Raw genomic sequence first — 12,696 nt, 5'->3', positions numbered from 1 at the left:
TACACACACTGTGCCTGCTTCAGCTAAACAAAATAATTGATGGCGATTTCCTGATTCATGCCACAGGTCAATGCTTTGACCAATTGGAGTCAAGCTGCCTGGTTTAAATTTCAAACAGTCTTGGCAATTAACTGTCAGTCGTTATCAACTGGTGCATTTTCCATGGTAAAACCTCTACCAATCAGAGCCCACTTCCCAACAAATCAGCACTCCATTCTCACACAGTATAAATTTGTTTCCCTGACATTGGTATTCTTGCGATTGCCCTGATGCGTGCAAGATTAAAAATATGCCTTTTTCAGCAAATTGAATAAGTTCTGTACTACCAACTGACTATTAATATTGATATATTTGCATATATTGATGATACGAATAACTTTTGGAATCAATGTACGCAATTTACCATTATTGTTGATTACAAAATTATCATCTTCTGCATGTTCATCACACAACTTGACATTATGGATGCGATGTGTCACATCTATAATAATCTTTATCAGTATCACAAGTAGGCCTACATTAACACTGCAGTGAAGTTACTGTGAAAAGCCCCTAGTCGCCACACTCCGACGCCTGTTCAGGTACTCTGAGGGAGAGTTCAGAATGTTCAATTCACCTAACAAGCTTGTCGTTCGGGACTTGTGGGAGGAAACCGGAGAGAACGTATAGAATCTGCAGACAATGACCTCAGCCGAGAATCGAACCTGAGTCCCTGGCACTGTGAAGAAGCAGTGCTAACTACTGTGCTACCGTGCGGCCCTTACAGTCTTCAGACTTTACAGTAAGAAAAAAGTGACATTTGTTTTCTGCCTCATATTAGGCAGAACAATTGTTTTTACCATTAATCACTTGAGGATTTAAATCTGTTTTTAGAAGTCCCTCATGATCAAGAAATGAATTAATGGTTCCTTTGAATGAGCTGAGCACAATTGACCTCCTCGCTATTTATCTGTGCAAGAGATAGATTAGCCCTGACCAAAGAAGCAAATTGAATACACTGTGATTATGGCGATTATTTCTCATCCTGTCTGCAGTTATTGACAAAGTCAACCTTGCCATCCTTGACCAACTTTTCTTTCCTGCTGTCCCAGTATCGAAGCACAGGTCACACTCGACCAGCTGTGATGGGCCGGCCACATTGTCCACATGCCTGACACTAGACTCCCTGGACAAGTGCTCTCTCTGAGCTCCGCAATGGCAAGCGATCATTGGGAGGGCAGAGGAAACGCTATAAGGACACTCTGAAAGCTTCCCTAAATAAATACAACATCCCCATCGACACGTGGGAATCGCCTGCCTTTGAACGCATAAACTAGAGAAGACGTATCCGCGAATGCTCCAATCATTTCGAGCGTCACAGAGTAGAGCACGTGGAGGTCAAGCGTGAACAGCAGAAAGAGAGGACAGAATCCAGAGCGTCCCAGCCACTTACCTCGGAAATCACCAGCAGCCAAACGTGTGACAGAGTCTGCGAATTCAGGATTGGACTATTCAGCCACTGCAGAACCCGCTGCCTGTGGTGGAAGCAAGACATCCTCGACCCTGAAGGACTGCCCAAGAAGAAGAAGCATGACATTGCCCTTATTCTGTTTCACTCCTACAATAATAATAATCATGGAATTTACAGTGCAGAAGGAGGCCATTCGCCCACCGAGTCTGCACCGGCCCTTGGCAAGGGCACCCCACATAAGCCCACACCTTCACCCTCCCTGTAACTTCACCCAACCTTTTTGAACACGAAGGGCAATTTATCATGGCCAATCCACCTAATCTTCACATCTTTGGACTGTGGGAGGAAACCGGAGCACCCGGAGGAAACCCCCACAGACACTGGGAGAATGTGCAGACACCGCACAGCCGGTGACCCAAGCCTGGAATCGAACCTGGGACCCTGGAGCTGTGCAACAACTGTGCTAACCACAATGCTACCGTGCTGCCTTAATAATCTTTATTAGTGTCACAAGTAGGCTTCCATTAACACTGCAATGAAGTTACTGTGAAAATTCCCTAGTCGCCACACTCCGACACCTGTTCGGGTACACTGAGGGAGAATTCAGACAGTCCAATTCACCTAACAAGCATATCTTTCGGGACTTGTGGGAGGAAACGAGAGCACCTGGAGGAAACCCACTCAGATGCAAGGAGAACGTGCAGACAGTGACCCAAACCGGGAGGCAAACCCAGGTTCCGAGCACTGAAGCAACAGTGCTAAGTTGGTCATAGTCCAGAGAGTCTTCAGAAATATTTGTCTTCTCAAACACTCTAGTTACCACTAATATTAATAGGATAGTCAAAGTGTGAAAGCTTAAAGTAGGGGGAATGCTTAAAGTGCATCGAGGAGAGCTTTTTGAGCCAGCATGTAGAAAATCGTACAAGGCAAGCGGCGGTACTGGACCTAATTTTAGGGAATGAAGCTGGGCAGACAGCAGAAGTGTCAGTGGCACAGATTTAGATGATGACCGTAACTCTGTAAGATAAAGGGAGTTATGGAACAGGACAAAGATGGACCGGAAATAAAAGTTCTGAATTGGGGGGAAGGCTGACTTTAGTGGACTCTAAGCAGCTACTTACAGTGGGTGTCATTCAAAAAGGAAATAGAGTACAGGACCAACAAGTTGCCATAAAGGTAAAGGTGGGGATCAACAAGACCAGAGAACCCTGGATTCAGGGGAGTATTGAAAAAACACTGGCAGACAAAATAAAAGAAAATCCCTAGGTGTTTCATAAATATATATATATATATTTTTTTAAATTTAGATTACCCAATTATTTTTTCCAATTAAGGGGCAATTTAGCGTGGCCAATCCACCTACTCTGCACATTTTTGGGTTGTGGGGGCGAAACCCACGCAGACACGGGGAGAATGTGCAAATTCCACACGGACAGTGACCCAGAGCCGGGATCGAACCTGGGACCTCAGCGCCGTGAGGCGGTTGTGCTAACCACTAGGCCACCATGCTGCCCTTTTTCATAAATATATTAAGGACAAGAGGGTAACCAGGCAAAGAGTAGGGCCCATTAATGACCAAAGTGGCAAATTGTGTGTGGAGCCAGAAGATGTATATGAGGTTTTCAATTAGTTTTTTTTGCATCTGCGTTCAGTATGCAGAAGGATGATGCAGGTATAGAAATTAGGGAGGAGGACTGTGATATAATTGAATAAATTAGCATTGTGAGGTATTAGGAGGACAAGAGGTAGTTTTAAGGGATTTATATTTGTATCGGTAAACATTAAAAATAAGGTATAGTTTGAGGTGGGTTGAATTTACATTAGTGCTGGAGAAAGGTGTTTGTATGTGTGGGTTTGGTTAAATTCCAACTGTGATTCTAGTGTGCTGAGAGAAGTCTTTCGTGTGAAAAATAAACAACAGGCATAATAAGCATGTGCCCGTTGTTTAGCAACTGGAGATCCTTCTGAGGTAAAAAGCTTTTATGTTTTAGTAATTGAGAGCAGTTTGAGACAGGATCTCGGGGAGATCCTGGAAAAATCTCCAGATCCAAATGAGGTAGAATCTAGGCTGTTGTGGGAGGCAAGGGAGGAGATTGCAGGGGCTCTGATGCAAGTTTTAAAATCCTCTCTGGCCACAGGAGAGGTAGCAGAGGACTGGAGGACAGCTAATGTGGCACCATTATTCAAGAGGGAAGAAGGGAAAACCAGGTATTTACAGGCCAGAGAGTCTAACATCATTGGTAGGGCAGCACGGTAGCATAGTGGTTAGCACAATTGCTTCACAGCTCCAGGGTCCCACGTTCGATTCCCGGCTTGGGTCACGTCTGTCCGGAGTCTGCATGTTCTCCCCGTGTGTGCGTGGGTTTCCTCCGGATGCTCCGGTTTCCTCCCACAGTCCTAAGATGTGCAGGTTAGGTGGATTGGCCTTGCTAAATTGCCCTTAGTGTCCAAAATTGCCTTTAGTGTTGGGTGGGGTTACTGGGTTATGGGGGTAGGGTGGAGGTGTTGGATAGGGTGCTCTTTCCAAGAGCCGGTGCAGACTTAATGGGCCGAATGGCCTCCGTCTGCACTGTAAATTCTATGAAATCTCTATGGTAGGGAAATTACTGGAAACCGATCTGAGGGACAGAATTAATCTCCACTTGGGGAGGCAACGAGTAATCAAGGATAGTCACCATGGCTTTGTCAGGGGAAGATCATGTCTCACAAATTTGATTTCATTTTTTGAGGAGGTGACTAGGTGTGTAGATGAGGCAAGGGCAGCCGCTGTAGGCCACATGGACTTCAGTTAGGCTTTTGAAAAGGTCCCGCATGGGATACTGGTCAAGAAGGTAAAAACCCATGGGATCCAGGACAATTTGGCAAATTCGATCCAAAACTGACAGTGGTAGAAGGTTATTTTTGTGACTGGATGCCTGTGCTCAGTGGAGTACTGCAAGGTTGGTGCTGGGTCCCTTGCTGTCTGTTTTGCACATTAATTTTTTAAAAATTAAACATCCTCAACAAAACATCACATAGCATCATCAAAACATAGTACTGATGTGGAGATGCCGGCGTTGGACTGGGGTGAGCACAGTAAGAAGTCTTACAACACCAGGTTAAAGTCCAACAGGTTTGATTCAAAGACGAGCTTTCGGAGCACTGCTCCTTCCTCAGGTGAATGGCGAGGTATGTTCCAGAAACATTTATATAGACAAAGTCAGAGATGCTGGACAATGCTTGGAATGCAGGCATTTGCAGGTAATCAAATCATTGCAGATCCAGGGAGAGGGATAATCACAGGTTAAAGAGGTGTAAATTGTCTCAAGCCCGAACAGTTGGTAGGGTTTTGCAAGTCCAGGCCTGATGGTGGGGGGTGAATCTTGGATTCATGAATCTTGGATTCATGTCGCATTACATCAACCCCCCACCATCAGGCCTGGACTTGCAAAACCCTACCAACTGTTTAGGCTTGAGACAATTTACACCTCTTTAACCTGTGATTATCCCTCTCCCTGGATCTGCAATGATTTGATTACCTGCAAATGCCTGCACTCCAAGCATTGTCCAGCATCTCTGACTTTGACTTTGTCTATATAAATGTTTCTGGAACATACCTCGCCATTCACCTGAGGAAGGAGCTGCGCTCCGAAAGCTCGTGTTTGAATCAAACCTGTTGGACTTTAACCTGGTGTTGTAAGACTTCTTACTGAAAACATAGTACATACAGTTTTCTCAATTTTCACTCTTTTTTTTATTCCGCCCTCCCGTGACAAACAAATCCTCAAACATGCAAAGAAACAGTCTCCACCATACTGCAAACCCCTCTCCCGACCCCCTGAGGGTAAACTTAATTTTCTCCAACCTGAGGAACTCGTATTAGTCCCCCACCCACGCCGTGACCCCTGGTGGTGCTACTGACCTACAATTTAAAATAATCCGTCGTCGGGCAGTCAGTGGGGGGAATGCGACGACATCGGCCCCCTTCTCATCCTGCACACCTAGCACCTCCGACACCCCACAAATCGCCACCACAGGATCTGCCATCAATTTCACCCCCACAATCCCCGACAGACTCTCAAATACTGCCTCCCAGAAGCAGTCCAATTTTTTACACCCCCCCAAAACATGTGGGAATGGGTCACTGGCCCCCCCTCACACATATCCTGAGAAGAATCTGCTTATCCACAGCACGGTTGCACAGTGGTTAGCACGGTTGCTTCACAACATGGTCCCAGGTTCGATTCCCGGCTTGGGTCACTGTCTGTGCGGAGTCTGCACGTTCTCCCCGTGTCTGCATGGGTTTCCTCCGGGTGCTCCGGTTTCCTCCCACAATCCAAAGATGTGCAGGTTATGTGGATTAGCCATGCTGAATTGCCCTTAGTGTCCTAAAAAGGTTAGACTGGGTTACGGGGATAGGGTGGAGGTGTGGAGCGCTCTTTCCAAGGGCCGATGCAGACTCAATGGGCTGAATGGCCTCCTTCTGCGCTGTAAATTCTATGATCCGGGCCCAAGAAGTATCGACCTTATGAACCACCTTGAACTGTAAGGCTCATCCTTCCCAGGAGGAGGTTGATTAACCCGGTGCATTACTGCACTCCAAATTCCCCATCCTATCTCCATCCCCAACCTCTCTTCCCATCTCTGCTTAATCCCTTCTCCCCCAACCACCCACATATACCCCCAATCCTTCTGTCCCCCACACATCCAGGAACAACAACTTCTCCAGCAGCTTGCACTCCGGCACCTGGGGAAATGAGGGCAGTTCCTTACGGGCAAAATCCTGCACCTGACAATACCTGAACTCAGTCCCCCTACCTGCATTAGACCTTCCAAAATGGAATTACTACACATTTGTCCGGATTAAACTCCATCTGCCATCTCTCCGCCCAAGTCTCCAGACGATCTCAATCCTGCTGTATCCTCTGACAGTCCTCATCGCTATCCGCAATTCCACGAACCTATATGTCGTCCGCAAACTTACTAATCAGACCAGTTACATTTTCCTCCAAATCATTTATATATACTACGAACAGCAAAGGTCCCAGCACTGAACCCTGCGGAACACCACTAGTCACAGCCCTCCAATCAGAAAAGCACCCTTCCGTTGCTACTCTCTGCCTTCTATGACCTAGCCAGTTCTGTATCCCACCTCCCACAATTGACGGGAGGATGCTAGGAAGAACAGAGGGATCATGGAGTCCACTTCCAGCCTTACAAGCACTCCTGAATTTACTATTCCTTTGACTCTGGCGTATTGTGCACACCACTATAAATTATTAATTTCCTTTTTAAACCTCTCAACCGCTTCATCTTCCTGTCTTGCTTTCTTCTACTTCTTCGGCGATCACTCACTAACGGGTATGATTGTCCACTTAAGCAACTCTGTGTCACTAAACTTAGGTTCTGTGGGTCCTTGCGTGGCTAATGAATCCGATCCTAGAGCTGCATCTCTGACTGCACACTTGGCAGGTGTTTCTAGGAGGTGGGATAGGTCCTCAGACTCAAAATCACTGGTATTCCTTTGGCAGGCTTCATTTCCGGATGCCCTCCTGTTGGGTGCTCTTGAAGAATTATGTCTTGTTAGTCAGGAGGTTCCTTCCTCTTCTGAGCAAGGGTCTCTCGGAGTATTTTTTGAGGTAAGCCTTCAGGTTGTCTTTGAAGTGCATTTTTCCTTTTTTGTTCGGGATCCTTCCTTGAGTTGGATGAAGAAAATTTGCTTTGGCAATCAGGAGGGACTCTGGCATCCTCAGCACATGGCTGGCCCAGGGGAGTTGCTGGTGCTCTTGGCTCCGTCAAGGATGCTGATGTTGGTATGACTTTCCTTCCAGCTGATGTGGAGAATCCATCTCAGACAGCGTTGATTGGACCTCTCCAGGGCCTTGAGATAACGTCTGAACGTAGTCCCAAGTTTCTGGGCCGTACAGAAGAGTTGGGAGGACCACTGCCTTGTACACTTGGATCTTGATATCAGCATGGATGTTGCAGTCATTGAAGATTCTCATCCTAATGTGTCTATAGGTGACACTCACGGATTATATACGATGTTGGATCTCCGCATCAATGTCAGCTTTAGATGAGAGGTGGCTTCCCAGATTAGGGTAATGTTCCACATTTGGGAAGGTTTCACTGTTCATCTTGATGGAGGGAGAAACCTGATCTTACCCTGGGACGGGTTGGTAAAGGACTCTAGACTGATTCTTTGCTGTGCTTCTGCAAATGATTCAAGAATGGCTTGGAGATTCTCTTCTGAGAGAGTGGAGATGGCGTTGTCACCCGCATACTGAAGGTCCATGAGCGATGTCCGTGCTGTTTCCTCTTGGATTTCAACTGGTTGAGGTTGAACCATTTTCCATCCATCTTGTGGACAATGTCCATTCCACTGGGAATCTTGTTCTTGACAAGATAGAAGGATGGTGACGATGCAGATAGAGAAAAGAGTGAAGGTGATGACACATCCCAGCTCGACTCCAGTCTTGAACTCAAAAGTTTCTGCCTTATGTCCGCTGGTGAGGACTGTCACCGACATCTTGTTGATGAATCTTTCTGGACAGCCGACCGTTGACAGATCTTCCAAAGCACTTCCCGATTGACTGAGTCAGAAGTTTTGGTCAGATCGATGAAGGCAATGTAGAGTGGTTGATGTTGCTCGTGGCATTTCTCTTGAAGTTGTCGATTAGGGCTGGTTTAGCTCAGTGGGCCAGACAGCTGGTTTGTTATGCAGAACCAGGCAGCAGCGCGGGTTCAATTCCCGTGCCAGCTTGCCCGAACAGGCACCGGAATGTGGCTTTTCACAGTAACTTCATACTTGTGACAATAAAAGGTTATTATTATCATTATATTTTTCCAGCTGCTTGTCTTGGTGTCTGATGGCCCCATTGTCCTTGGAACGATGCTCAAGAACAAAAGCACCTTCCTGTCGATCAAAATCTGAGCAAGAAGAGCCTGCCCCAAAGGGTGAGGGAAAGAAGAGCAAGCAGGCATTTGCAGTGTAAATGTAACTGTTTCATCGAATTACATACAATATACAGCCAAGAAACAGGGACAATCTCGCCGGCATTAATACTCCACTTGAGTCTCTTTCCATCCTCCCTCTTATCACCATACATCTCTCTTCCCTTTTCCCTCTTATCTGGTCTCTTCTTAAATGTAGCTCTATTATTTTCTCTAACCACTCCCTGTGAGTCACATTCCCACCATTCATTGGGTAAATAAATCTTTTGAATTCCTCAGTGGATTTCTTGGTAACTATCTTCTCTTTAAGGTTGCCAGTTTTGCTCTTCCCCACAAGTAGAAAACTGTAGTAATTCAAGGATGGGTGGCAAACAAGTTTAGTAACGAATCAAACTATTTATCATACGGAATATGTAGAGAGTATAATGTACCCAGGCATGTGTATTATATATGGCCAGTACACACTCAAAGAAATAATGATAAGTGCTTTTCCCAAAGGTAGGGGAGTCTAAAATTAGAGGGCATAGGTTTCAGGTGAAAGGGGAGAGATACAAAAGGGTCCAGAGGAGCACTTTTTTCCCACTCAGGGTGGTGAGTGTCTGGGACGAGCTGCCAGAGGCAGTAGTAGAGGTGGGTACACTTTTTTATCTTTTAAAAAACATTTAGACAGTTATATGGGTAACATGGGTATAGAGAAGTATGGGCCAAATGCGGGCAATTGGGACAAGCTTAGTGGCATGGGCAAGTTGGGCTGAAGGGCCTGTTTCCATGCTCTAAACATGTGACTCTATGACTCTATTGAAAATCATGTCTGTTGTTCCACGGTTTGTATGGGAGCACTTGGGTGTGGTCTTCCAGCCAGGTTGGAGATGGAACAGGCTATTTTCAGGTCATCTTTTCTAGCTCTTTTTCCACATGGGGTGAGTAGAGCAGACCCTGAAGAGGGCTGTTCTCTTGTGAAGAAATCTCTCCTGTTGAAATGAAATGAAATGAAAATCGCTTATTGTCACGAGTAGGCTTCAATGAAGTTACTATGAAAAGCCCCTAGTCGCCACATTCCGGCGCCTGTCCGGGGAGGCTGGTACGGGAATCGAACCGTGCTGCTGGCCTGCTTGGTCTGCTTTAAAAGCCAGCGATTTAGCCCAGTGTGCTAAACCAGCCCCTGAAAATTGCTTTGAAACTATTGTCACGGTTCAGTCATCCATTTCAAAGAGCTTGGAATGGAAAGGAAATTGAATCAAGGGAGGGAGTGTTGTGAGCTGAAATTGCCATCCTGAATCCCCCACCATCAACATCCTGCGGGTTACCCTTGAAAAATCGCTTATTGTCACGAGTGGGCTTCAATGAAGTTACTGTGAAAAGCCCCTAGTCGCCACATTCCGGCGCCTGTCCGGGGAGGCTGGTATGGGAATCGAACCGTGCTGCTGGCCTGCTTGGTCTGCTTTAAAAGCCAGCGATTTAGCTGAGTGAGCTAAACCAGCCCCTTCTGAGCTAAACCAATTGTTGTTATTCCAAGAGCTAAATAACTGAATCAAACTCCATCGCCTACATGCTGGACCGAAGCTAGGGATTTCTGGAGCTCATGGTCCTGTCCCTGCCACCTGTCGCTGATCGCTGCAGGGCTTGTTTATGTGGGGTGTGCAGGTAATCTCCGGTTTCCCTTGTGTGGGACAGCTTTTCACGTGGGAATGTCATTGCAATCCAGCAGATGCATGCGCTTGACAGAAGGTAGATCCAGTTCCAGTGACGAGGGAACCGCGACAGCTGAGGATCTTCCCCTGAGGCCTTCATCTGCTATTGTAGCCATTGATTGGATTGGATTTGTTTATTGTCACGTGTACCGAGTTACAATTAAAAGTATTGTTCGGTGTACAGCCAGACAGATCATTCCATACATGAAAAAAAAACATAGGGCATACATAAGCACACAATGTAAATACATAGACACAGGCATCGGGTGAAGCATACAGAAGTGCAGTACTACACAGTAGAGAAGATGTGTGAAGAGATCAGATCAGTCCAAAGAGGGTCATTCAGGAGTCTGGTAACAGCGGGGAAGAAGCTGTTTTTGAATCTTAGTGCGTGTCCTCAGACTTTTGTATCTCCTGCCCGATGGAAGAAGTTGGAAGAGCGGATAAACCAGGTGGGAGGGGCCTTTGATTATGTTGCCCGCTTTCCCAAGGCAGCGGGAGGTGTAGACAGAGTCAATGGATGGGAGGTGGGTTTGCGTGATGGACCAGGCTGTGTTCATGATTCTCTGTAGTTTCTTATGGTCTTGGGCGGAGCACTTGTGGGCTGGTTGTGATGCATCCTATCTGGCTGCTTTCTATGGTGCATCTGTAAAAGTTGGTATGAGTCAATGTGGACATGCCAAATTTCCTTACTTTCCTTTTTAAAAAATAAATTCAGTGTACCCAATTCATTTTTTCCAATTAAGGGGCAATTTAGCGCGGCCAATCCACCTACCCTACACATCTTCGGGTTGTGGGGGCAAAACCCACGCAAACACGGGGAGAATGTGCAAACTCCACACGGACAGTGACACGGGGCTGGAATCGAACCTGGGACCTCGGCGCCGTGAGGCAGCAATGCTAACCACTGCACCACCATGGTGCCCATTTCCTTACTTTCCTGAGAAAGTATATATGCTGTTGTGCTTTCTTGGTTGTAGTGTTGACGTGGGTGGACTAGGACAGATTGGTGACTTGCACACCTAGGAATTTGAAATTGTCAACCACCTCTACCTCTGCACCATTGATGCAGACAGAGGTGCGTACGATACTTTGCTTCTTGAAGTCAATGACCAGCTCTTTAGTTTTGCTGGCACTGAGGGAGAGATTGTTGTCGTTACACCACTCCGCTAGTTTCTCTATCTCCCTCCTGTACCCTGACTGATCGTTGTTCGAGATGTCATATCATACAAGTATTTTCCACCTGATGTGCCGTTGACGACTTGCTTTGGTTTGCACTTTGTCTGGTTCCTCCCCTCCGACTTTACTGTCATGGGTGACCCTGCCAAGGGTTTAAGCCTCCTGATGGCATCGCTTTCGTGATCAACGGAATTCTCAAGCCTCTCCACCACTGCAAGTTGGAATCTATGGAAAATTACTTGCTTTAAGACCTCTTGATATCCACCTTCTTGATCAAGCTTTGGTCATACCTCTTTGTAGCATCCTTGTTTTTAGTTTTATCCCCTTGCATCTCTGTGATGTTCCTTGGAATATTAATGATTAAAATAACAAGCTACATAAGTCTTGTCACCTTGATTTATTATAACATCAAAAACATTGATACATTTAAAAAATTGAGTAAAGTTTTAACAGGTAAAGGTGCCTGGTTGATAGGTGCTATGCCAAACAATTAACTCCTTTGCTTTTTTTTAAACAAAACAATTTTATTGAGGTATTTTAGGCATATAGAAAAAGTGACATTGTACAGTACAAAAAAAAAGAAGTCAAGACACAAATTACAAATTAAACATAGTGCAAACCACGGCTCTGTTCACACACGGACCTGCCTCAATAATCCCCTACTCTACTCTACTCTTGCCCCCCCCCCCCCCCCCCCCCAAGCTGCTGACGCTTACTCCTCTGCGAAGAAGTCAATAAATGGCTGCCAGCTTCTGGCGAACCCTAGTAGCGAACCTCTCAAGACGAACTTGACTTTCCCTCGGCCAAGAAAGCTCGCCATACCTCAGCCCTCGGGGGCTTTGAGTTCCTCCATGCTCACAATATTCGTCGCTGGGCTACCAGGGAAGCAAAGGTCAGAATGTCGGAATCCCGCGTCCTCCGAAACCCCAAAGATTGTCACCTCCGGGCTCATTACCACCCCAGTTTTCAATACCCGGGACATGACACTTGCGAATCCCTGCCAATACGCCCTCAGTTTAGGGCCTGACCAGAACATGTGTACATGGTTAACCGGCCCTCCGGTGCATCTCGCGCATTTGTCCTCCAGCCCAAAGAATCTACTCATCCGGGTCACCGTCATGTGGGCCCGGTGCACGACCTTAAACTGGATCAGGCTGAGCCTGGTGCATGTTGCGGTCGTGTTTACTCTGCTCAGGGCTTCTGCCCAAATACCGTCCTCCAGTTCCCCCCCCCCCCCGAGCTCCTCCTCCCACTTAAGCTTCAGGTCCTCGGTCTGCGTATCCTCAGCTCCCATTAGTTCCTTGTAGACGTCTGAAACTCTACCCTCTCCCACCTCTCCCCTAGAAACTACCCTGTCCTGCCTCCCCTTCGGCGGGAGACGTGTGAAGGACGGCACCAATCTGCGTGCAAAATCCCTCACCTTCAAGTATCTAAAGTCGTTCC

The 12,696-nt window shown here is 46.6% G+C and overlaps 1 protein-coding gene across 4 annotated transcripts in view; it reads left to right on the top strand.

The window, feature by feature from the left end:
* Window positions 1-12,696, top strand: part of galnt11 (UDP-N-acetyl-alpha-D-galactosamine:polypeptide N-acetylgalactosaminyltransferase 11 (GalNAc-T11)) — a 246,718-nt gene that overhangs the window by 23,839 nt on the left and 210,183 nt on the right. The gene's annotated exons all lie outside the window — the stretch shown is intronic.

The sequence above is a fragment of the Scyliorhinus canicula genome, chromosome 5 (genome assembly GCF_902713615.1).
Source record: "Scyliorhinus canicula chromosome 5, sScyCan1.1, whole genome shotgun sequence".
Classification (NCBI taxonomy): Eukaryota; Metazoa; Chordata; class Chondrichthyes; order Carcharhiniformes; family Scyliorhinidae; genus Scyliorhinus; species Scyliorhinus canicula.
Note: the sequence above shows the minus strand (reverse complement) of the source record. Positions and strands in the feature narration are given on the sequence as shown.